We start from the raw sequence: 26634 nt of genomic DNA on the forward strand, positions 1-26634 counted from the left end.
GAGTGCAACTATGTTTTTTTTTTTTTTTTTTTTTTTTTTGTAATATATTTTGGATACACAGTTCCCAAATTCTGTTATTAGTGGTTTTTCAAATTTTGTATCTTTTATATATATATATATATATATATATATATATATATATATATAAAGTTGTATTTTATCTAGATATTACTCATTTTAGTAAATATTATAATTTTAATTTAAATAAAATTTTTTTTATAAAATATTAAAATACCATTTCATTTTTATTAATTTGTTTTCAACCAGAAACCCTTTTGCTCATAAATTAAGATACCACCACGCATGCATGTCTCGTTTCCCTTTTATTTTTTAATTTAATTCCGTCCATTTCATTCCAATTCTTCTTTACGTTTTCTTACAAACTGAAAAGGGAATTTTTTTCTTCTTCTTCAAAAAAAAAAAAAAAAACTCGAAAACGATAATTTAGAAATTACATCTAAAATAGTTATTGAAAACACAACGCTGTTCTCTGCATATAAATATGCGTTTATATTATTAATTAATGAATATAATCTACCATTACATTGATATATTATATGCATTGTTTTGTTTCTTCTTCTTCTCTCCTTTTGGTGGTAGGGTAATGATTGAAATTAATTTATACCTTTGAATATAATATGTGCTGCTCCAATCTCCATAGCTAAATTTGGAAAGTGGAATTACGGAAGGCTAGTTAACTAATTAATGTATATATTAATATCATTGGCATGAATTTCTCTCACCATTAAGGGGGTAATGAGGGGTTACCTTTCTTATTACCTAAAAAGCAAAATATGGGTTAATAGCCTTTTTTATTTTTAAAATAATGGGAAATGGATTGCACAATGCATTGGTTCTTAACCCACTTTTTTTAATGCTCTCTTATAATATTATATATGATTATGATGATGCTATAAGGGGCCCTTTTCCAGATCAAAACCCAAGCTAACATGCAATTTATGTCATGTAAACAAGGTACATGTCACATGGGTAGCCCCTCACTTCATTCCCCCCACTAAATATTAATTATTTGATTATTTCTTCTTCTCTTATACTCCAAAACGAGCATCTATCTATCTTAACACACAACCACCATAAGGAACTGATATTATTTTATATTTTTAAAAATTATTACTGAAATAAATAAATAATTTTAAATATAACAAATATATATTATAAACATTATATATAAAATATTACAAATATTAAATTAAATAAATAATATTATTCTATACATACATAGCAGAAATACTTATATATTTGTTTCTCCATGTTACCTTAGAAAAACAAAGAAATACATATATTACACGTAAAACGTATTTATTTAACAAGTTTCACATGTATGCATCACGCTTCATGCATCTATAACTGTCTCGTTTATTTTTAAAATTTATGGAAAATTGATGTATATATCTATACACATTTTTGTTTAAATATATTAACATTCCAAAAAAAGTGAAAGACGGTTAATTTCTGAGAAAAACAATTATTATTTAAAAAACATTTGCCAATAAGTAATATGAAAAAAATGCAATAAAAAGATTTACAAAACATTGACACTTCTAGGAGACGTGGGATTCGTAAAATATTTATTTTATATTTTTGAAAATTTTATATTGATAAAAAAATTATGTGAACTATATACTCTCTTAGGGTATTTATTTAATAAAAATACTAATAACATCCTGTGATTATTAATAATAATTTAATTTTAATATATTGAAAGTAAAAAACGTTTTACATATTCATTCAATAGCATTCTTTCGTTTGCATAATCATTTATATGATCAATATAAAATATAATTATTTTTATTAATATAACATTATATAATTAAATGTATACATATAAAATTATTTTATATTAATAAAATATTAAAATTAAATTCTATTAATAACTAATATCCTAATAATCAGTTTACATTAAAAAATTACGTTGTTATGTATTTTGTCTAAAAATTTGATAATACATACACACAAAATATTCTGAAAATAATGGATCCTCTCAATTGTTGAAAAAAATTGAGGGAGTAAAGTGTGATCTATAACATTTTAATACATTCTCTATTATGTTTTCTCGTGGTCCCACTTATAACAATTAATGGTGAGTGATCACACTTTACTCTCTCAATTATTAAAAAAAATTGAGAGAATTCATTTAATTTCCAAATATTCTAAAACCAACATGTATTTTGTATGTTTTTCTTATAATAATAAGGAAAAGTATATAGAACCAAGAAGTTACCAGCCAAAAACTAAACAAAACTATATTAATTTATATTAATAATTAATTTAAATTTAAAATTGATTAAGTAAACCTAATTAAAACCTATAAAAACCTTCCTCTTCTCTCTTACATTAACCTATCCACCTCCAACAATCATACACACATCTCTCTCACCGTCACACGATTCCTAAGGCGGCGACGATTTCAAAGGCAGGGGACAGTCGGAGAAGCCATGGAGGCGGTGGCGGACGTGGAGGGAGAAGGCGACGGAGGAACTGTTAATATCATCAATCAAAGGAAGTAACCATTGCTGAAATCCATTCTTCTCTGCAACTATAGCCAACTACTTTTGCTTCATCAATCAAAGGCTGCAACATTTCATTCATTGAATCAACATAATCGCTTGTGATCTTATATACAAGCGTAAATATAAATTTTGGTTTATCAATCCATTTTGAGAAATGTCACTGGGAAGCCAATAACAAGGGATTCGCAAGCTTTTCAATTACCGAAAGTGGTTATTAGGTGTCGTTTTGATGATTAAAGAGACTGCAAATTACACAATTATAAAAATATAAAAAAAAACATTCATTTAATATGAAAAAAAACTTAGTACTTAACAAAAGAAATATCCAGTTATATTTTAGTAAAAATAATTAAATATCTATAAAATTAAAAAAAATATGAAATTCTTAAAAAAATAGAGACATTCACATTTGCAATATAAAAAAATTTAAAAAATATATAAAAGAACATCCATTTAATATGAAAAAAAAAGGTTAAATTACACAGTTAGTCCCTACACTTTCAGTGAAATTGTAAATTGGTCCCTATAGTTTAAAAGTTTGTAATTGGGTCCCTGAAAAAATTAAAATTTGTAATTGGGTCCCTACCGTTCAAACACCGTTTGATTTAACAGAATATTCCTCAGTATATTCGCTATTTTAAGCATGTGAGTTGCACGTGTTTAACAGTAAGGACTAATTTACAATTTTAGTAAAAGTATAGGGACCAACACTATAATTTAACTATTTAAAAATGACAAAAAAATCCCTAACCCATCCCACCCCCTCCTCAGCCTTCTCACTGTCACTTCTCCACTTTCCAAAACAGAGAAAAAATCCCTAACCCATCCCACCCCTCCCCAACGTCATGAATTGAAGGAACAACAACAATTCTTTACGCTTATGTCTCCTCTTCCTTTTCATCTTCAACTCCATTTCTCTCTTCCTTTACTTCCTCACATACTCTTCCAATTCTTTACGCTCCAATGCCAACCTTCACAATCAAGTTCCTCTCTTAAGATCACAGCAACAACAACAATCGCACCATCACTCTTCAAAGCCATGGCTAATTCTCCCTTCTTACCTGCTCCTGTGAAGGCTACTTCGGAAACGGCTTCAGTGGGGACTCATTGGCGGTGAACACACGGCAAATAACGTTGCTGTGGGGAGCGGCGCCACCGTGGTAGGGGAACTCCTCCCAGCCGAAGGCTTCTACGACATTGTTGAAGTCAGAGGGGTTTTGGATCGGGAAACCTAACTCCATCGTAAACCTCATTTTGTTGAAATCTGGATCTCCAAGAAGAAGGAGAAGTAGAAGGAGGAGAGTGTTGTAGATGCGTTGGCAAAGTGTGCATGGTTGATGTTTGTTTGCTTCCTTTCCAGGGAAGACAACCTCCTGTCTCCCTCTCAAGCTCTCAAAGCTTCTCTTTCTGTTATTCTTACTCAACCTTTCTCTCTGCTTCTGCTTGAAATGTTAGACCTCATATTTTTCTTCAATTTTCTAAATCTGAAATTTTAACTCATAGTAGATAAAGTTAATTTAGATTTTAATTACTCAGACTTGTTTACTGGAAGCAATTAATCTGATTCTCCAAGGAGCACAGATTATAGCAGCAACAAGAAAGAGTGGGGTGGGGGAAGAAAACGCGTTTTGGGGGTTGGGGGAGGGGGAGCCGAAAGGAAACGTGAAGGGGAAGGGGAGGGAGAGGGAAAAGGGGAAAAGAAGAGGGGGAAGGGGGGGAGAGGGGGAGGGGGACGATGTTGGCTAAGCTTGGAGGGGGATCCCGCCGGCGCTGCTTCTTCCTCTGTGACTATCTCTGCTTCTTCTTCTGCTTGAGCCTCTGCTTCTTCTTCTGTTACTGCCTCTGCTTCTATTTTTGTGACTACTCCAGTTTCTGATTTCGATTTTATTGTTGTTGTGTGTTGATTTGGTTGTTGAGTTGAATTTCTGATTGTTTGATTTGTTGAAATGTTATCTTTCTGGGATTGTTGTTGTTGAAGCCCTATTGTTGTTGTTAAAAAAGAATAACAGAAAAATTCTGAAGAGAGGAGGAAGAAAAAAAAGGAGAAAAAGAGGAAGAAGAGGACGTTATGGTAAATGTGCATTTTTTTTACGGTAAACGTTATTGAGGATCTAATTACAAATTTTAATTTATTTCAGGGACCCAATTACAAACTTTTAAATTATAGGGACCAATTTGCAATTTCACTGAAAGTGTAGGGACTAACTGTGTAATTTAACCAAAAAAAAACATTTTAATATTTAGCAAAAAAAAACATCTATATATATTAATTCGTAGAGATTTTAGATTCACGAAAAAGTGTTTACCTGATTTTTTATTAATACCATTTAGTTGTTAGCATTGTTCTAATAATAATAATCTGCTTTGGCAGAAATTAAAGCGTGTTTGTTTCAAGAATCTTAAAGACATTAATTAAGGATATTGGTTAAAAACCTTTGTAGCTAATTAAATTATCTAAGAAACCCCCAACTATAGAACTCAGACATGGCCACGTGCAAGCGGCACTTTGGATAGATAAATATAGTAGTAATAAATAATGGACATATAAATTTGCAAATACATATACTACAACTAGTAACAGTAGATTACAAGATAAATCAAGGTAAATTTGATATAATAATAATAATCATCATAAAAACAAACTTCAAAACCAAGCAATTCCCAACTCACAAAAGATTCTTGGCGTGCACTAACGACTTATAATAATCCCAAGTCACACGTGTCGATTGTCGACCACTCCTGTAAATACGTGTGGACATGTGAAGCATTATTGGACGGTGAGAAAGATCGCAATTTGCAACTCACACACCCAACAAAGAATATTAATTAATAATTATGCTCAAACCAAAGTATTAGCAAATTTACTAAAGAATGTCCTAAAAGTATTGGTTGAGAGAGGAAATGAAAATTTTTGTTCCCAATTGAACGTATAAAAAAAACTTAAAATTTTAATATTTAGTTTATATTTTCTATATGAATTTTTGGCATCTTTAATTAGTATTTTGAAAACACTTATTAAGAAGATTGAATTAGAAAAACGTTACCTCTAATGTTTTGCATTCTTCTTGTTTGATTGTTGGTTGAGATCTTTGTTATGGACAAAAGTTATAATTTATGGGTGTAGTAGCATTCTTCATGTGGATTTTAATTAATGTTAGTATTTGTATATTGATGGCAAAGATAGATGATGCATGGTACTTCTTCGGGTAAGGGATTTAAATTAGTTAATTAATGAGGAGGAAACAGCCACCGATTAAAAGGAGTAGTAAATAACAGTATTAGACTATTAGGTATATCAATTTGTATTGAGCAACAAATTAAAATGTGACGCTTCATTAAATTCAATTTCACTATGTTACCAACAATATTTCTGTTAATTTTTATCAATTTTTGTTTATAATTATATTTAATAAAAGTGTCTTTGTAGATATGTCTAATAAAAATGTCTTTTTTATAGTTGTGTATAATAAAAATATATTTTTATATATATATATTTCTTGAATATGTCTTTTTATATATATATTTAAAATATAATAATTAATTATTATTAATAATAAATTAACAGATAATATATTAGTACTCTATATTTTTTTTCATTACATTTTAATTTGGTCTCTTTTTTTCTTTGTCTTATTCAACTTCTTAACAAAAAATAATGATGGCCTTACCTTCAATGTTTTTGTTTTGGTAAGCATGTCCATGAGAGAAAGAAATCAAAGAGAAAAAAAAAATAGTATATAATATTCATCATTTTAAAAAATATCATAATTTAAAAAAAACAAATAAAAAAAGTAAAAGAATTAATATTTAGAGTTTAATTTTAATAAACTGATAATGTAAAATGTTTTAGTGTTTTATATACAATTATATTTATTCTTTTTAATAACTATTCAAATGATTAATATAAAAAGTAATTATTTTTACTGATGTAACGTTACATAATTAAATACACATAAAACTAATCTATACTAACAGTCTATCAAAATTAAATTTTAATATTTAAATGAAAAATTTTATGAGACTTTTGTAATTCGAATACTATGTCAATGCTAATTCTAATTCTCTTGACATTGTTTATGACCAAATTATTCTCGTTTGACTACTAATTTATTTTATCTATTTATCATGACTGAGGAAGGATAGTTAACACAATATATATAATCATATGATGTAAATCAATTAAAATTATGACGTAAAATCAAAAGAAGATGAAAATAAAAATATAAAATTATACAAATTAATACATTGATAAAACAGAGTCAAATAACAAACTAATTCAAACTTGACAGTAAATAAAATGCAAATCAATAATAGTCATGTTATTTAATTATAGTACATGTACACAAAAAATTAATCATTAAATTAATTATTAATATAATATATATATATATTAAAAATAAATTAAATAATATATATTTATATACAAATACATGATAATTAATCTTTTTGTATGCATAGTATTTTTACATGCATCTTATAGCAAAGAATTAAATGCCAAAAGTGATATGATTATCTCATCTTCTAGCCATAACTGTATGTTGTACAGTTGTAGTAATTCCAAATCAAACTTGCAAAGGAGAGCAAATTAAATCAGAAGTAGAAATGTAAGTACTAAATAAAACGAAGCTTTAAAAAAGAAAGGTTTAACCAAAGTTATAGTGAAAATAGTCCATTGAGTTAAGTCTGTCACTTTTGGGCTTTTGGCTTTCATTACAAAAACACAAATAAACAAATATATAAAAATAATTAAGTTGGATTGATTTATTAGTTAATTCACTAGTCCGCTTAAATAAATGTCGAGAAGTTTAAATTCCGATTTGTATATACAATAACTCATTGAATGAAGTTTTATAAAAAATAAAATTATTCTCTACTCACCTTCTACTGATTAAAAACAACATGATTGATCAGTTTAACAAATAATTCAAATGCCAATGAGTTATAGCTCAAATGGTATAGTCTCCCATACTCAATTAAGAAGTTGTGGGTTAGAGTCTCCTATCTTTGGTAAAAAATAAATAAATAAATAATTCAAATAACACTAAAGAATGGAGATTTTTTATTTTAATAAATTAAATAAATGTAATAATTACTGAAATAAATAATTTTTAAAATTATTATCGAAATTCGTCGTTTACAGTGTAAACGAAATATATGTATTTATAAATAATTAGATTAAATATAATTTTTGAAAATAATTAAAAATATTAATAATTTAAATTTGACAAATAATAGAAAAGATTGACGATTTTAAATAATAAAAAAATTAAACAATTAATTTCAAATAATAGAAAAGATGGACTGTTCACTGTTAACAGAGTTATCTTTTTTCTAATTACCCACTATTAACACAACTGCTTCTTTTACTCATTGATCCACTGACAATTTTTTATTAAGATTTATACTCAATCAATTTAAATAATACTTCAAATTTTTAATTGACAAAATTTTTAAATTTTTTATAGTACTCTTCTGAATATTAAAATATATATAATTTTTTATATATATATAATTTAAAAAATAAAATTTAAAATATATATAATTTATTGTATGAGAATACATAAAAAATTAAGGTATTTATTTTTTTATTAGATTATGAAAGTAATTTAATATAATAATTTAATTATTTATAATAAAAGAGAAAAAAAAACCACGTTATTAAGTTTATCATTACTCGTATAATATAAAAAAACACAAATCGAGAGTATTGTAGGTTTTATTGTCAAAGTCTGTACTTTATAAAAAAAACACGTGTTTATCATTATATTCTTTTATAATTTTTGAAAGGATGAAGTATTTTTTTTGTCCCTCACGTTTGTTATTTTTTTTAAACAATTGCGAACATTAGAGACAAAAAATATATTTTATCCCCTTCATAAAAATAATATTTTTAAAACAATCATATTTATTTGAAACCATATTTAAATTCACAATTCAATTGTTTTATGAATAGTTGATATATTTTACTTTTTATTTCTTTTTTATCTTAGTTATAAATATAGATACAACTCTATTTTTTTTCAATTGCATTCATATATATTATTGATATTATTATTATTAATGTGTTTTTGTATGTGGATGAGCATAGTTGATAATATTCATCTAACTAATTATAATTTTCTTTTAAAGGGAGATTTATTTTTTGCAATTAGAAATTACATCACAAAAAAGTAATAGTATAAATGATCTCTTTTAACTTACTAATATAAATTAAAAAATTAGTTAATTTATATAAGTAATTCTAATTAAATACAAATTTTTCAAATAACTGAATAAAAAAGTTAATATTAATTTTCAAGTTTTTCTATTAAATAATTTCGTATATATACAAATGAATTTATTTTAATTTCGCATAGATCTAAATCTAATTGTATATAATTTTAGATCTTGTGTCGTCCAAATATTTTTACTATAGGGTAAATTATATTTTTTGTCCATAAAATTTGGCAAAAGTTTTAAAAACTACTTCTAGGTTTTATTTTGTTTTAATTTTGTCCAAAAAGTTTTTGATTTGTATCAAATACACTCTCGACGGCTAAATTTTCAAAAAATTTAAGACTAATTTAACAATAATGCATGAAAATTATACTTGATTTGCTTGTATTGAAGGTTGTTCTTATAAAATTGTTGTTGAATTGGTCTTAAATTTTTTAAAAAGTTAGCCGTCAAAGGTATATTTGATGCAAATCGAAAACTTTTGTGACAAAATTGAAACAAAATAAAACTTAGAATATTTTTAAAACTTTTATCAAACTTTAGGGACAAAAAATATAGTTTACGCTTTACTATATACTCCAAAAAATTCAAATGATTAAAGACTAAAATTTCCTTCCTATACCTACTTACATATTTTCCGAAATTGACATTTTCTTTCGATTTACTCTTACATAACGGTACATTTATATTAACCAAGTGGTATATTATTAGAATTGATGTTTATTTTTTACTAACAATTGATTTTTTTTCGATGCTTTCTTTTTCAAAATGTTAAATTTTTAGATTATAATACTATAATTTTGGTTTGTTAAATTACATATTATAACGTAAATATTATAACGAGAGTATGTCTAAAATAAGTACAATAACTTTGTACTTATTAAATGTATTACATTTTTATAAATCTTTAAATTTTATTAAATGTAAATAAACAACTACTATAAAAAGAAAAGTATTGATATACCATAATAAAAGACATTTCTCATCTATATGTACTTAATAACTTCCATATATCTTCACGGTATGAATAATTTATAATAAATTTTAATAGCTAGATTGAATGGAACAACAAAATTCTACTTTCGTACGGCAGAATATCAGAATCGCTTCCTAAAGTATAAACAAATAAATTTGTGGTTGGTTTTGATGTACTCCTACTATTTTTCATTAAAAAAATTATATGTATAACACTGGTAATAAATTAAATGGGTCAACCTGCCCCCAACATATCACGGGTAAAACTCGTGTCTGAATAATATTTTCAGAGGAAAAATAAACGAGATCTCTAAATCCCAACCCATAGGCATAGCCATGTCCACCACTCTTCTATCTCCCACCTCTCCTTCAAACCCCGTCTCCCACCCGTCAAACCTCAATGCTTTCTCAGGCCTCCGAGGTTCGTTACTGTATTTTCACCTAGAGAACTTTTTAGAATCTCTCTTTTAAAGCATTTTGCAGTCAACGACAACGATGATGCTGGTCATGGCGGCGGTTTTGTTGATTGGGAGAGAGCAGAGAAGGAGGCTCGAGCACGGAGCACTATGCCAGAACGCTTTCGGTACCTCGCTAAGGAAGCTCCTGATCCTCCTGTCAGGTGGCCTTGGCTTCTTGGTCAGTCTCTTAACCTCTCTATTTTTCTAATTTATTGCTTTCAATTTTTAAAAGTTCAGAAAATTCCATGTGTTTGAGCCACAAAGTCTGAAATTTTATTGTATTTGGAGTAGTTGCATGAATTGGCAAGTATCTGGAAATCATTTTGTTGCAATTCAAGTGCTATTGGAGTGTTCAGTTTTTAGACACATTCATTTATCCATAAATTTCTTATTGTGCTGTGGAATCGAAAAGGATTTTGATATGTCCCCCAAATTTCATTGTGGTGTTTCTTTGGTTATTCATAGCAAGAAGTTCACGGTTGCTGCAATTCTAAAAATTTCTGGCTACTCTCTAACCTGGTAGCGGTGTATAATGAGAAATATTTTGTTGGAATTTAAGCTATAACCTCTCATGTGGAAATTAAAAACTATAAGCTTTCAATGGTCAGTTGATTCGTTTTGGGTCCAATTGTACATGCTATCTCTTTTGTGTACTCATGTGTTTTGTGTTACTTTCGTGCAGTACTTGGCTTTCTCATCTATGCTTGGAGAGCTGTTCTATTTGAACTATCCAACTGGAAGAATGCTGTCTTTGGTATTGTCAGTTCTGCAGGAAACCTTTTGACATATCTTTTCGCCATACTGTATCGATTCATAGGAAGTCCGATCACTTTTGCAATCAGATGCATGGAGGATTCATTCTATACTATTCGTGCCTTCTATTCTTGGACAATCAACAATGCTCCCATACCAGAGTTGACTACAATCATTGTGCTTGCGTCGGTTGTTTTAGCAATTGCCGAAACTACCGTCCTAACTGTACCAACAAGCAACCTTATGTTTTGACTGTGTCTGGTTTTATTGGTTATGCGGCAGTTAGAGGCTATCTCTCCGAACCTTTTTTCTCGACCCTTCTGCTAGGGTTGTACGCTTTCTCAAAATTAATAAAAAAGAGAGACAATGTTTCATGCGCAATGCCTGTTGCAGCTGTACTAACTGCTGTTGGGGAAGGTTGGATTAGAGTTTTAGTGCTTATCACATTTGTAGCCTTGGCTACTTATCAGTATTCCCAAACACTTTCCGAAGGAAAACAGGTTGAAGACCAAGAAATGACAGAAAGGAGGATTTCAGTACCACTATTTGTTGCTGCTTTAGCGATTGGCTTACGCCTCGCTGCTAAGTTGGCTGGGTATCGGCACTTGACGTGGATGATTGTATGATCGCGGAGAGAATGGAGCCTCTTGATCTAAGGTTTTTGAAGTAGGACGTGACATAGATGACTAGAGCAGTTATTGTTCTGTTCTGTTCTGTTATTATGCAGATTTGGTTTTCCTATGTTCTGTAGAATATAACATTGTATCACAAGGCTTTTCACCTGTTCTTGTTATAAAAAAATTTGTTATTCCATTTAGGAGTCATCCGTTTCAATCTGTTATTGTCTTGTAATATAGTCAGCGGTTTCAAGATAACTTCCTTTATTTTAAAATATCAATCATAAAATAAAACTTATAATGATTTTTTATGTATATATAATTTAAAAAATAAAATTTAAAAAATATATAATTTGTTGGATGAGAGTACATAAAAAATTATATATACTTTGAATTATATATATTAATACTCAAGAGAATATATAAAAAATTTAAAAATTTTGTCTGTTAAAAATTATATTTCAATTAAAAATTTAATAAACAAATATTGTGAAGTATTATTTGAATTAATTTAGTGTAAATCTTAGTAATAAACCATCTTAGTAAAGGAAGCAATCATGTTAACAGTGAGTAGTTAGAAAAAAGATAACCGTAGTGACAGTCTATCTTCTTTCTTATTTAAAATTGACGGTTTATCTTTTTTATTATTTGAAATTGTCTATCTTTTCAATTATTTGAAACGTTTAATTTTTTAAAATTTTATCCAATTTAAATTATTAATATTTTTTATTATTTTAAAAAATTATATTTAATTATATATATATATATATATATATATATATATATATAATATATATATATATATATATATATCGTTTATAGTATAAACGAGATAAGTCAGGATGACAAATTTCGATAATAATTTTTTAAAATTATTTATTTCAATAATTATTAGTTCTTACATTATTTAATTTATTAAAATAAAAAATCCCAAAAGACGGAATAAGAGAAATATTGAATCAGTATACAATTATAAAACAAATGTGTCTTTTTAACACCTAATTTATTAATTAAAAATGTTTTTAATTGTAAGAAGACACGATACATATATTTTTTTTAATAGATATCACTTGAGTATTATTGGAATATCTTTACTTCTTTAGGGATCCATATAATAAGTTTTTATTTTCAACCATCAAATATATATAAAAATACAAATGTGGTGCTGAGATCATTTCTAATATTTATAGAATATTTTATAAGATGATATGATTATCGACTCCGATACTTTTTTGATATTGGTATCCAAATGTCAATATTGTGGTGTTTCCTTGAATATAATACCCAACCCTCCATAAAAGTAAAAGATGAATGAATTGAATATAGGAAGGAAAAAAAAAAAAAAAAAAAAAAACACAAGTCTATGCATGCTATTGGCGGAGTGGCACCACTTGAAAAATACATGGTAGTTATTAAAAAAGTACAAGAAGTACCATATGAAGTAAAAGAAATTTCAACAAAAAAGTTTGAAAATTTGATATATTACATGTAATAATTAAACAAGTACATTTATTGTCATAATATATTTATAATTCACACACTATATAACATCAACTAAATTCATGACCATGTTAAGGTCTAACCATTTTGCTTATAATTCTACAGTTCTTCTGAGCTGAGGTAATCACTCATTAGCATTTAAAAATGATGAAATATATAAACAAAAGGTCAAGTGTAGTAGTAATTATTATGTAGGTAAAGCACCGGCTCCCTACTCAGTGCTTAAAAATCACAAAAACATATTTACGGATAAAAGTGCCATTATCGGTAGGCCATGATTTGGTGAATAAATCATCTTTAGAAACCACTTTATGTTTAATTATGTTTATTCAATTATTTTTTTATTTTTGTTGCTCGCATTTAATTTAAAAGTTATTAATTAAATCAAATTTATTTTCGGAACTTTAAAAAGAAGTTGATGAAGATGAAGATGGAAGATCACCTCACTTGAAAGTTAGGATATATTTACAAGTTTTAGTAATATTTGATTACAATGGCTAATTAAGATTTTAACCCGTACCTGAAATGTATTTACCAATGTTTTATTTATTTTTTAATAATAATAATAATAATAATAATAATAATAACCACAACTCCTTTGCCTTATTTTTTCATATCCTTTTATGGTATAGGCACTAAACATTATAAGATTCTCACAAGCTTAATTAAGAAAAGAAGGAACCCTAACCTAAGTAATTTCCTGCTCTTGAATTCTAAGGAGACAATGACTCAAATTCAAGAGATAACCAAGATTATATATTTATATCTAACTAAATTGGTTGAGTAATTATCTTATTCATAAAATAAATATTAAAAAATTAAATTTCATTTTATATATATAATAATTAATTGATCTGATATAAATTTTTAAATATATCACAAATTTATTATAAATTAATATTTAATCTGTCGAATTAAAAAATATTATAAAAATAAAATTTACATATTTATAAAATATGATTGTGATTTAAAGGTTTATATAATATTTTCCTAAATTGACATTAAATTCTTGGATCTAATTGTTTGGATAAAAAAAACTAAATTATGAGTGATCACAATGATTATTCTTAATAAAATAATTTAAATAAAATCACCAAACGGAGGCAAAAGCCGGCACACGCGGACATTCCCCATGCCCATCTGTGCTATGACCTCATTGAATTAATACATGGCGGCCATTTGTATATATTTTATTTGTTTTTCCAATAAAAAATTCGAAAAAAGTATATATTAAAAAAAGGATTTCAGCTTTTTTCCCCTTAAATGTTAAATGTATATATTTATATTTATTTAAAAAAAAAAAAAGAAAACTATGATATAGAATCCAGAGGCATCCCACGTGAGCCGACACGTGCTTTGAAGGCACAACTGCACAAGCATACGTTTCTTCGTCTTTTTTTTTTGTGACCTATAAGTTTCTTCGTCTAGAGCTGACGCGCTCACTCCAAACCAAAAAAAAAAAAAAAGGGAAAGTTGAAAATTACTTTATAATACAATTTTTTTTTAATAATCTTTTTAAGATTTGATATATCTATCATTTAAATCTTTTAATATATTTCTCATTTTTCTCAGTTAGCGTTTCAGCATCGTTGTTTATAGAAAACACATAATATTTTTCTTTTAATGATATTAAATAATAAAATACTCACTAAAATTAATTTTTAATTTTAGATGGATTAGATAGTGTGCAAATAATTAAAATGATTGTTATTCTTAAGAAAAAATTATATTAATGTCAAAACATTTGAATTGATTTGAGGGAAAATCTTATGTTTAAACAAAAATGTTTAGAGTTTGTCGCTTTGTGTGGTTTGAAAAGATATTTTTATTTCTATTTTCAGTATTTTTTCATTTTTAATATTTTATTAAAAATAGTAAATATAATAATTTGATATTTTCTTTTTAACTTTTTCCCAAAACTAGGGAAAAGAAATCAAACATCTTAAATTTCTCATAAAGTTATCATCTCAATCTTGCTTTCTTTAAAAAAACAGTAGATTTTTGAAGTAATTCTGTTACTTGCCTCCACAAAATTGCCTTATATCTGGCACGTGTGATGTACGCGCACGTGTTTGTGATTAGATTAGATTAGATGAGTGGATTAGACTAAATCCTCGTGCTTTCAAAAGAAAGAGAAGAAAAAAATAAAGAAGGATTAAAAAAATTGATGAGAGATTTAAGATCGCACGCACATGCGGCGCACGAGCCACTCATTCATTCGTCCACTTTCGATGCTCTCAACGACGCCGTCAAAGCCCCAAACACTACAATTTAAAAATCCAACACTTGCCAACACATTACCATGCATTACCCTCCAAATCTATATGTTAATGCTATTTTTCATGTAATGACATATCTGACCCTAAGTCTAATGTCTCGCACATTTGTCTATTAGCGGATACATCCGTCTTTTCATCAACGCCTAATTGGCTATGCTTAAACATTACTTCTTAATAAAATTAAAAGTAACTATATTTTTATATTAGTTATTTGTACGTTATAATAAAACAATACATTTAATTAAATAATTCCGGGTGTCAATGAATATAAATTATTCTAATATTGTTTTTATATTTGAATCATTTATTTTATTTTTATAAATAATGAAGTAGATATCAGTATCACTTGTGAGAAGGAAATTTTGTCTATCTTCGTCTTCTTATTAAACACTTTTTTTCTATTTACAGATTAGAACAGAACTTCATTTTTTACTTTTTTTTTTTTTTTAAGTTACGCATTGCGATAAATAAGCTATTCTAATAACTTTTTCCTCACTAAAATTTGGACTCCAGCATTTTTCTATATACGTGAAATTTATTCATGAGCAGAATACCGACAAATATAACAAATTTTATTCTTCGAAAATATCGATAGAATTTGCAACGAAAAACATGCAATACTATACAAAAAAATAATTTCCTCTTTAATAATAATAATAATAACAAGGGTATTTATCTATTTTGGTCCCTAAAAAATTTTGGATCAGACACTTTAATCTCCAATTAAAATTAATCACTTGATTGATCTTTAACAATTAGTTCTATCAATCATTTGGATTCTTTGCTCTGTCAAATCTAATGGGGGACAACGTTTATACTTTCTTTCTATACTTTCATCTTCTTCTCCATCTTCTCCTTCCTCTTCTTTAACTCCAAGATCAAGACATTGTGTAACTGACACGTGTGTCGCACGTACTTCAACATATCATGAACTATACACTTCCCAAATTTTTATGACTAGTACATCCACCTCCTCCGCGCTTCACCCATTAGAAACATCCACCTCTACGTCCTCGATAACAGCAACACCTCCAACCCTGATAACATTCGCCACATCCTCAAGAACAAGTTCCACAATTATCCCATGGGCACGCCCTTTTCCACTCTCCAGCAAGTAATATAGATTGTTAAATATTAAGACATCATGAGAAGATTCTCCTTCGACATCATATGCAAATTCTCATTTGAAATGGATCACGAGTGCTTCATTCCTTCTCTCCCGGAGTCCAAGTTGGCAGACGATTTCGACCTCACATTCAAGCTATCAGTACAACGAGCAATGTCACAATCGCCGCTCATATAAAAACTGAAGCGATTACTGAACATTGGTTCAGAGAAGAAGCTGAAGGAAGCGATTAGAGTAGTGGACAATGTGACCATGGAAATGATAGTTACGGCAGAGGAAGAGGGAGAAGGCGACGACAACGACATGTCTTAACAAATCGGACTTACTGTCTAGATTATGGGATCCATCGAGACGACAAGCTAAGTACTTGAGAGATATAGTCGTTAGTTTTCTCAGTATGAATTGGTTGAAAACAAGTTGAGAATTTTTCTTCTTTGTGAACATTGAAGTTGTAGAGTGTGCATTTTGTAACTTGAAATTGCAGTGTTAGATTATTAGGGTTATACGAGATATGATAGAAATTAGGGAAGAATAGTGTCGTTTCCGAACAAAGGGGGTCATCAGGAACCATTTTGTCTCCCGTTAGAGTTGTCAGGAATCATTTTGTCCTCCATTAGAGTTAGTAGAGCAAAAAAACCTAAGTGACTGACAGAATTAACTGTTAGAAACTAATTAAGTAATTAATTTCAGTTTGAAACTAAAGTGTCTGATCTAAATTTTTTTGGAACCAAAAAAAACTCTAATAATAATAATAATAACATAAACATAGTTGCTCTCTTCTATGTCTCATTTGAATTTAGAAAATGTATTTGACTCCAATCCATCTTCCGTTCTCCTAAATATTCTCTAAAAGTAAAGTTTAGCTTTAATATTTTCGATTAGGAAATAAACCAGTTTTTTGGATGGAATTATTAGAATAAGATGTATTGTATTTGAACGAAAACACTTTTAGGTTAATTCAAATTGAATTATTTTATAAGATATTGATAATAAAATGATGAGGGTATGGTGGGGACCGTTGACAGAAGAGAATGGAAGTGAGAGGTTTTGGAAGAGAGCATAGGCGCACATTGATGATCAACACGGTTGCACACAGCTGACTCCAACGAATTCATATGTATACTGTGGGGGCACCCAGCTCACCCTCTTTTGTTTTTCTTTATTTTTCTTCTTTTTTTCATTTACAAACTTTTTATTTTTTTATTTTATTGGATACCATCTCCACCTTCCATCTATATATCTAACATATAAAATAAAACATGTGATTTAGGGTATCTTGAGTTTACTTTTCAAGTATTATTGTGTCATTTATTAGTTCTATCCAATTGTTATTAATAATTCTTTTTATGCATTATTACCTTGTTTGTTACATATAAGTGTTTTTTTTTTTTTTTTTTTTTTTTTCAAAATGATACGAAAGCTATGAGAGAATTGACAGAATTATATGGCGATTTAATTACACTGATTAGTTAAACAATCTAATCAACTATGATCTACATTGGTAGCAACTTGAAGATGCTCATTGGTAGGATAATTCATTAATACACCCAATATTTCGTTTATTTTTTTTAATTTACTTAGTTAAAAAATTTAACCACCAATAGTAAAGTATTTATACACGACAAAATCAGATATAATTTGCCAATAAAATAGCACCAAATCACTTACAAAAGATACACAAGAAAATAATTAGCCTCAAACAAAAACAAAAACAAAAACAAAGACACTACCCTAACCAACCACAACAAGGCAAAATCTAACCAGGTCTATGGCATTGGCCTAAAAAAAAGGTCGAATTTTTGTTATTAACTAAAAAATAAAGACAAGACTCCATAATTTTGACGCTAAAAAAGACTATGATGAAATTGTTTAAGCTAAGCCTTTTCTCCTCCAAATATGCATCAAATTGTTCCAAGCTTCATTCCCTAACAATTCTGATTCCTAAATTTGTGTCGCTCTTCTTTCTTCTAGATCTAGTACTTAATCTAGTTTCTCTCATAGTATTCCTTCCATCCAAATTATGCTTGATATAGTCTACAATAATCTCGTCGTCACTATAAGTCTGGCCAAGTTGTAATTCTATTCTTCATGTTTTGGTTGTTTTATTTCTGGATTCGTCCTCTTTATTTTTATTGGGTACCCCTTACTTTATATTTGACTTACTTCTCTTTTTTATTAATTTTCTTATTCTCTGTTTCACTATTTTCACTTCTTTTAAATTTTTACTTTTTTTGTTAAACTATTTTTATTAGACTCATTTTCTTTTCCAGCTCTCTTTTTTTTTTTTATTTGTTCTCACTTTTTTATTTTTAGAACTAACTAATTGACTTTTTTTTTCTCCTTTACTTCTCTCTTCCTAATAGCTCTCTTTTTCATCCGCGTTGGAGTTTTCTCTCCTTGATTGGATTAAGTTAAATTTTGTTGATAATATCTTTAAAACTAAATGGAAATACAGGATTAGAAACAATTCAGTCTCATTTTATCAAGGCCCTAATCACTATTCATTTCTTCGGTTCATTGTAGATTTTTCGAATGGGTCATATTGACAGTCTAATTGAATTTTCTAATGACTTCTTTTATCATCTATGATACATTTTGTTGAGCCTAATTCTTCTATGTAATGAGAATTTTTCATATGGTATGCATACCAGGATGCACTACTAATAACTGTTCTTCTAAATGAAATTTTTTAAGAGGTTTTTTTACCCAAGCATGTTCTATATATGCGAAGCAAACGTTGTTAAGTCTCGGTGAATTTTTACTTTCTTGTTTTAAATTTTGTATTTTGTATATATTTTTATATAATCATTTTCTTTTGGAGGTGTTGTAACTCCTCTTCTGCTCATCCAAAAAAAAAAAAAAAAAAAATCCTCTTCCATTTGTTTCAATGTTGAGCCATTATTGAATCATAAAAACAAATAATATAAATCACAGGAGGTTATATACAATATATAAATGAGCTAAACTAAAATGTTTTAAAAGGTCACATAATTTATTGTTTTAATTTCTATCATAAATATAAAAATCAATAATCTAAATATGACCATCTCTTTATTTTAAAAATTTAAATCATTAAATAAAAATACATAAATAATTATAAACTTAATACTATAAATTACTCTTGTAACTTCAATCACACCATCTTTTTCTGATCTTTTTATTTGTCTTATATTATTTTTGTTATTTTTAGAGTTCATCAAGAATCGAATTTTAAATCTTTCAAGAATATAGAACTCTGATACTATGTCATGAAATCACTGATCCAAAAACTTAAATTGATAAATAAAAGTAACATAAATCGTTATATTTCTAACAAATAACTAGTAAAATATAATTAGGAATCTACTAACTATTAACTATTAAGTGTGTGTGATTAATTAGGTGGAAATAGCATGCCGACCAAACCATGACCTGTGAATGTGATGATCACGTAAAACGGAGGTGAAAGACAACAAAATTAAAGGGGAGATGATGTTGAAGATGATGATTGTAATTCAAGACTGATAGGCGCTAAAGTGCAAGAAAGAAAGTTAGGCCTATGAAACCCTACGAGATTAGATATTAGATTGGGTGTAATGACTATAGCAACTACTATAATTAAAAGCTTGACATGATTAGGGGAATCTCAACACAGTACTTTGCAGGGTGGAAAATTTTTAGGCTTTAATCTCTTCCTTTGATTCGTGCCCATCTCTTACATCTCCAACCTCTACCTAAAACTCCCTTTTAATAATGTTACTTTCTACCATGGTACTTGTTGCAAAATAATTCAATATTATTATGAGTTTTAACTTTTACGGTTTTAATTTAATTTCACCAGAAATGGTAAGTATTTATATGAGTTGATTTTAATAAAAAGAAAAAAAAAACTTTTTGATCAAGTGATGAGTCTTGGCTAGTCATCCTCGTAGACGCAAGAAATGAACCGAAAAATAAATAACGCATCACCTTAAACAGTGAGATATTAATATTAGTATTATTAAAAAAATTATATATTATATAAAAGAAAAAGACAATATAGATATATGTCGCATCAAAGGAAAGGATGAAGAGAGCGTGAAAAGGAGGGTAAGGGGAAGGAAGAGCCCCAGCCGAAAACGCAAACAGAGATTGGAAACGTAGCAAAATCTGCTTTTTTGACTTAACATTGATTCAGCCGTGTTCGGTAGTAATAATCATAATCATCACCATAATTAACAACATTATCGCAACAGTTATGTAAACACTCTCTCTCTCTCTCTCTCTCTCTCTTAATCTTTATTTTTAATATTTACGGTTAATCAGGTATTCTTTTACCTAGCAAAGGCAAGCCATAAAAAAAATGTAGAAATACAGATATTATGTTTTAAGGTTTTTTATATTTACATATTTAATTATGTATCATGATATTAATAAAAGTAATTTAATTAAGTTGATTATTTATTATCGCAAGAGTTATAAAGCATCTAATTGACTAGGAGTTAAGGATATTTCAATTAAAGTATGAAAGTGTTTATTATTAGAAATATTCAGAATTATATTTAATTATGTTAATTTTTTTAACTCAGCGTCTTATTAAATTAATTAGAGAGAAGTGAAAAGAAAAGAAAAGATTCAGAAAAAAAAATGGTATATTTGACATATTTTTGGGATGTGTATGCATATAAAAAGTTTTCAAGTAAGTTTTATTTTAGTCTCTTAAGTTTGGATTAAAAATAAAAATGATCCTTAAATTACTTTGTTACCCAAAATTGTGGCTAATGTTACTAAAATAGCCCCAAAATTTGTACATGATATATACTTTTATAAAAGTTTACATAATTTCTTTTATAATAAACTTGATGATATTATAACCATAGCAATTCAAGATATATTGTATATATTCAATACTATTATTTTTATTTTTATTGTTGAAAAAACTATTTAACAAAGAAAAAGGATAAGGACAAAAATAAAAGATAACATAGTTTTGTAAAAAGAATAATTTTTCATGTTTAATGAGATTGAAAATTTTAAAATTTTAATAAAATAATTAGATGTAATTTTTTATCTATTAACAGTATAAAATTTTTTATACCTTTAATAATGTATTGTTACATTAATAAGAGAATTAATTTACTTAAAAATAATAAATTAAAAAAACTGTATTAGCAAATAAACTTAGAAGTTAGAAAGAAGAGTTGTTATGAAAATGGAAAAATTAGTTTACACAAATAACAATGATGATTATAGTTAAAAATTGACCAGTCAAAAGTCACATCTAAGGAGGGTTAAGGGTAAAATCTAGGACGTTATTTTTCATGATTGACCAACAAACCAACCAAACCGACCTCATTAACACCCGCGTCGCAGAGGATCCCTCCCCCACAAATATGCACGAGAAATTGACCAGCCGATGATTTAGAATAAGAATCCAACGGCGCAGAGACGTGGGGGTAACGTAAACGGACGAGTCTCTTTCTCTCTCTCTTTTCCTTTTTAATTTTTTTGGTTCTCCGAGTCAGCGAGATAAACCCAAAAAAAATAAAGAAAATAAACCTTTCACTAGTCAACACGTGTCACCACCTGCGTTTACCGGTAACCGGTCACCGGGCGAACCTTTTGCGGGCCCCACCACCACCACTACACCACCAGCTCCACCTCCGTCAAATTTCGCACAACCCCAAGAACAAAGTTATCGATTTAATTGAATAATTAAGGTAATTGGTTTTATTTTTAATATAATTATTAGTTATATATTATATAAATTAAGATTATGATTTAGGAGAGAGATAAGGGGGTCCTTTTTTTGTTCTGAGATTTTGCTCCCAAAAACCAAAAACCTTGTTTTGCATTCATCTGATTTGCAGAGACTATAGCAACAAGGGACCAACCAAAAACCAAGAACAACAACTTCCTCTTAAGAACTGTGTAGAGAGAGAAAGTGGCTCTTTTTCTCTTTCTCTCTCTTTGTTTTGTGTTTGTCTGTGGAGAGTACATGCAAAACAGTGAACTTTGAGATTTAGATAGAGAAACAAGGGAGTTTGAAGGTTCTAGTTTCAATTTGCAAAAGCTGCCCAACAAGTACTATTGTTGTTTTTTCTGTTTTGCTTCTTATCCACCTTCTAAGACTTGTAAGTCCTCTTTCTGTTTCTCTCTCTATATCTGTTTCTCTCTCTCTCTTTCTCTCTTTTTCTGTCTCTGTGTTTTTTTCAGCTTCCTTTTGAATGAGCTTGTTAGCATGCTTTGTTATGTAGTTGAAGGCTTTGGTCTTTTGGATTCGTGGAGATCTAATTAATTTTGTGTGTTTTTGTTGCTTCATTTGGCGGATAATGATAATGATTAATGGGTTTTTGTTCAAAGTTAAAATTTTGTTTGGCTGCTTCTTCTGTTTTAGAATGCTGGATTCATTTCTTGTGTCACATTTGGATTCTCTGAACTTGGTTTCGTTCAATTGAAGTTCTACTTGTTTGAGTTGTTTTTGGTAACTGGGATCTCTGTGTGTGTGTAAATTTGGTTCTACACGAGGCAATCTTTTTTTCTCTCTATCCCTCTGTTCTCTTGCGAGAACTTTTTCTTTGCAAACGGGAATTGAAAAATGTGATTTTGAATGGATTCCGATCTGAAATCATGCTACTTGTCCCGTTGGCGTTTCTGGGCATTTATGTTTGAAGAAGGGATTAGGAACTTCTGAATTGAATTTCAATTCGATTTGGATTTGATTGATTATGTTTGAACAGGCTCTTGATTTTGTGGAAGAAGAAGAAAGACATCTGATAGAAGGGTTGAGATTGAGTGCTTGTTGGTTGGTGGTGGTGTTGTTGCAGAGACATGTTGGACGGCCGTTCCTGTGTGGTTCCGAGGTTGTTTCCCAGCTCCTACCAGGCAGAAAACAAGTGGCCTTTCATGACATATCTGCCTGACTTGGACATCAAGAACGGCAAGCGCCCTTTGGAAAATGATGTCAATGATGAACCCAATCCCAGGAAGGTTAATAGCAAGAGATTGGGTTCTCGCCACCTCCGAGGTGAAGCCAATCGAGTTTTGTTCCAACAGCAGCCTTATCAGATTGAGGATTCTGTTGTTCCAAAAATTGATGAGGACGTTGATGATGGTGTTGATAGTGATGATGATGACTCTACCATGCAGGATCACAGGAATGATTTTGTGCTGCTGAGTGGTCTCCAAATAGATGAAGATGCTCTAGCTCATTCTCCTGAGCTGTTAGCTGAACATGACAAGTATCAAGCCAGGGATTCATTGGAGTCCGGTTTCCATCATCTGATAAGCAGCAGGAGAATCAATCCAAGCATTTTTCTGATTCTGGAGTTCAGCAATCTGACGAGATGCAGCTGCTTGCTGCAAATTTGTCGAATTCCAGTGACCAGCCATCTGATCAGCAGCAAGAGAATCATTCCGGTGATTCATCGGATTCTGGTTCCCTTCTGCCTCGAATGAATAGAGACAGCTCGATTGCCTGTCTCAGCCGCTGTTCGAGGTCCGATTATGGTTCTCTTGCATCACTGAACTCGAGCTTTCGCAACATTATCCGAAGTGGTGAGCTATACAAGTGGAGGAGACTGAATGGAATCATAGAACACTGGGTTTACTTTTCCTGTGCCCTCCTTGAATGGGAGGCCTATGATCCCATTCGCGAAAGGTGGATGCATTTGCCTAGGATGGCTTCTAACGAATGCTTCATGTGTTCAGACAAGGAGTCCTTGGCTGTTGGTACTGAACTACTTGTGTTTGGGAGGAGCTGAGATCCCATGTCATTTACAGATACAGTCTTTTGACGAATTCATGGTCTTCGGAATGCGGATGAATGCTCCAAGATGCTTGTTTGGATCTGCTAGCCTTGGAGAGATTGCAATTTTGGCCGGTGGGTGTGATTCCGAGGGACGTATTCTGGACTCTGCTGAACTGTATAATTCCGAGAATCAACAATGGGAAATGCTCCCACCCATGAAAAAGCCTAGGAAGATGTGCTCTGGAGTATTCATGGATGGAAAGTTCTATGTGATCGGTGGAATTGGTGGAAGCGAGTCTAAGCTTCTTACCTGTGGTGAGGAGTACAATCTACAGACTAGGACATGGACAGAAATTCCTAGCATGTCCCAGGACGCAATGCTAGGGGGCCGAGATGCCTGCAACAGCCGAGGCGCCACCTCTGGTTGCTGTTGTAAATAATGAATTATATGCTGCTGATTATGCTGACATGGAGGTTAAGAAGTACGATAAAGAGAGAAAAGTGTGGAATACCATTGGGAGACTTCCGGAGCGAGCAGTGTCAATGAATGGCTGGGGTCTTGCATTCAGGGCATGCGGAAATCGGCTAATCGTGATAGGTGGACCTCGGACACAAGGTGGGGTTTTATTGAACTCAACTCGTGGGTGCCGAGCGAAGGACCTCCCCAATGGAACCTACTGGCCAGGAAACGGTCTGGTAACTTTGTCTATAACTGTGCCGTGATGGGATGTTGAAGAATTGAAATTATTAACACATTTTGATGGCTTCAAAATCCAATGGCTTGCACAACATTTATTCATCCATTGACCCAGAATTCTTGCTAATTGATACCTTTCCCCCTTCTTTTTCTGTCATATTTTCGATTCGAAGGTGGGGGAAGCATGGGGAAGAGATTCTGATATTACTCTCAAGATTAACTGAAAAGCATCCCGGGAAGGAGCTCTTTCAGTGTTTCAATTTTTATGTTTCAAATTTCAATTACTATTTTGTTCCATTCCATTGAAATTGGTATCTTCCCCCATTTCAATTACATGAAAATTTTCGAAGCTTTTGGTGTCATGTAGCACAGGAATAGGTTAAAATAATTGGAATAGCAACACAGATGTAGCTTATTTTGTGTTGTTTTGCTTAAGTTTTTTAAGGAAACACCACTTCATATTTGATTTCCAATCATCATAAATTTCTTAGCTTCAAGGATGGAATAATTTCCCACAGCTCTTTTTATTCATTTTTTATTATTTGATTAATTTCTCTGCTCCACAAAGTAGCATATATTCTTTCCTTCATTTTTTGACACATAATTGGATTGGATTCATTGCTTGTTCTGAATCTAACATGCGACCATGATTATATTTTCCTTTCTCTTGTTTGTCAATGATTGAATATTATTGATTAAGGAACAAGACTACATAGATACCAAAGCTGAAAATTAGGAATTCTCTTTTTTAGTTTTAAACTGTTCAACTTAGTGTAACAGTTCGTTCTCTCCGTTGATAAGTAGTTAGTAATTGATCGTTATTGCTTAAGGTTATTTATTATTTTATTATTATTATTATTATTATTATTATTATTGCTTTCAAATTCTTACTATTGTTTTGGAGTGTGCAATACTCAAAGCATGCTTATGAATTAAAGGCTAGAAACTATTATGGAAAGTTGTACAGTAAGATTCAACACATATTAGGCAAAATTTCCTCATTGTTGATTGTGTTTTATAAATGCAGATTAGGTTGAAATTGAAATATGATCAGATCTAATTAGTAGTCCTAATCTCATTTAATATATAGTTATTGGATCTTTCTCATTGTTAGTATGTGATAAATGGTCCAGACTCTAGTATATTGCAGAGCTATGCTTTTTATAGTATCCAATTCGGTGGTTGATTCACTATTATTAGTTTAACGAATTGATTCCACATATTTCATAACAATATATATAAAAAATGTGATGTATACACAAAAAAAAAACAGTTACTAAACATATGATTTCACCCTAACACTCGAAATTATTATCGCGATTTCATCCATTTATTTTAATAAAATGAAAAAATAGAAAAAGAGAAAAAATAATAATTAAAAAAAAAAAGGATAAAAAATTTCGGATCCGACCGGATCTGATCCGAAGTAAATGAAAACGGGCAAGGTTAAGGTGAAAACGTAGGGTGGTGAAGGGTTTGTGTATTTTTCCAACAGAAAGAAGATAAGAATTGAATGTTATTGTTGGGCATAACAATCCGTGCAGCATCTGTAGTTGTGCACTGAAAATAATAATGGGTGACTTTTGTACTTGTTACTTGATAAGTGCTGCATACAATAACAATAACAATAATAATAATAATAATAAGAATAATACAATATCCTCTGAAAATAAAATACCGTAACTGGTAATAAATTCGTTAGGTTTTCTATGTTAAACTGGTCGCGCTGTTTCCTGCTGCATCAAGTCAACTATCAAGGACAATGCTAGGATTT

General features: G+C 29.6%; 2 pseudogenes; both read left to right on the forward strand.

Annotated features, from left to right (window-relative positions):
- The first annotated feature begins 10036 nt into the window (after positions 1–10036).
- LOC112734061 (uncharacterized) lies at positions 10037–11746 on the forward strand (annotated as a pseudogene).
- A 10341-nt stretch (positions 11747–22087) lies between these two features.
- Positions 22088–25168, forward strand: LOC112734063 (F-box/kelch-repeat protein SKIP11-like; annotated as a pseudogene).
- Positions 25169–26634: the final 1466 nt, after the last annotated feature.

The sequence above is a fragment of the Arachis hypogaea genome, chromosome 3 (genome assembly GCF_003086295.3).
Source record: "Arachis hypogaea cultivar Tifrunner chromosome 3, arahy.Tifrunner.gnm2.J5K5, whole genome shotgun sequence".
NCBI classification, from domain to species: Eukaryota; Viridiplantae; Streptophyta; class Magnoliopsida; order Fabales; family Fabaceae; genus Arachis; species Arachis hypogaea.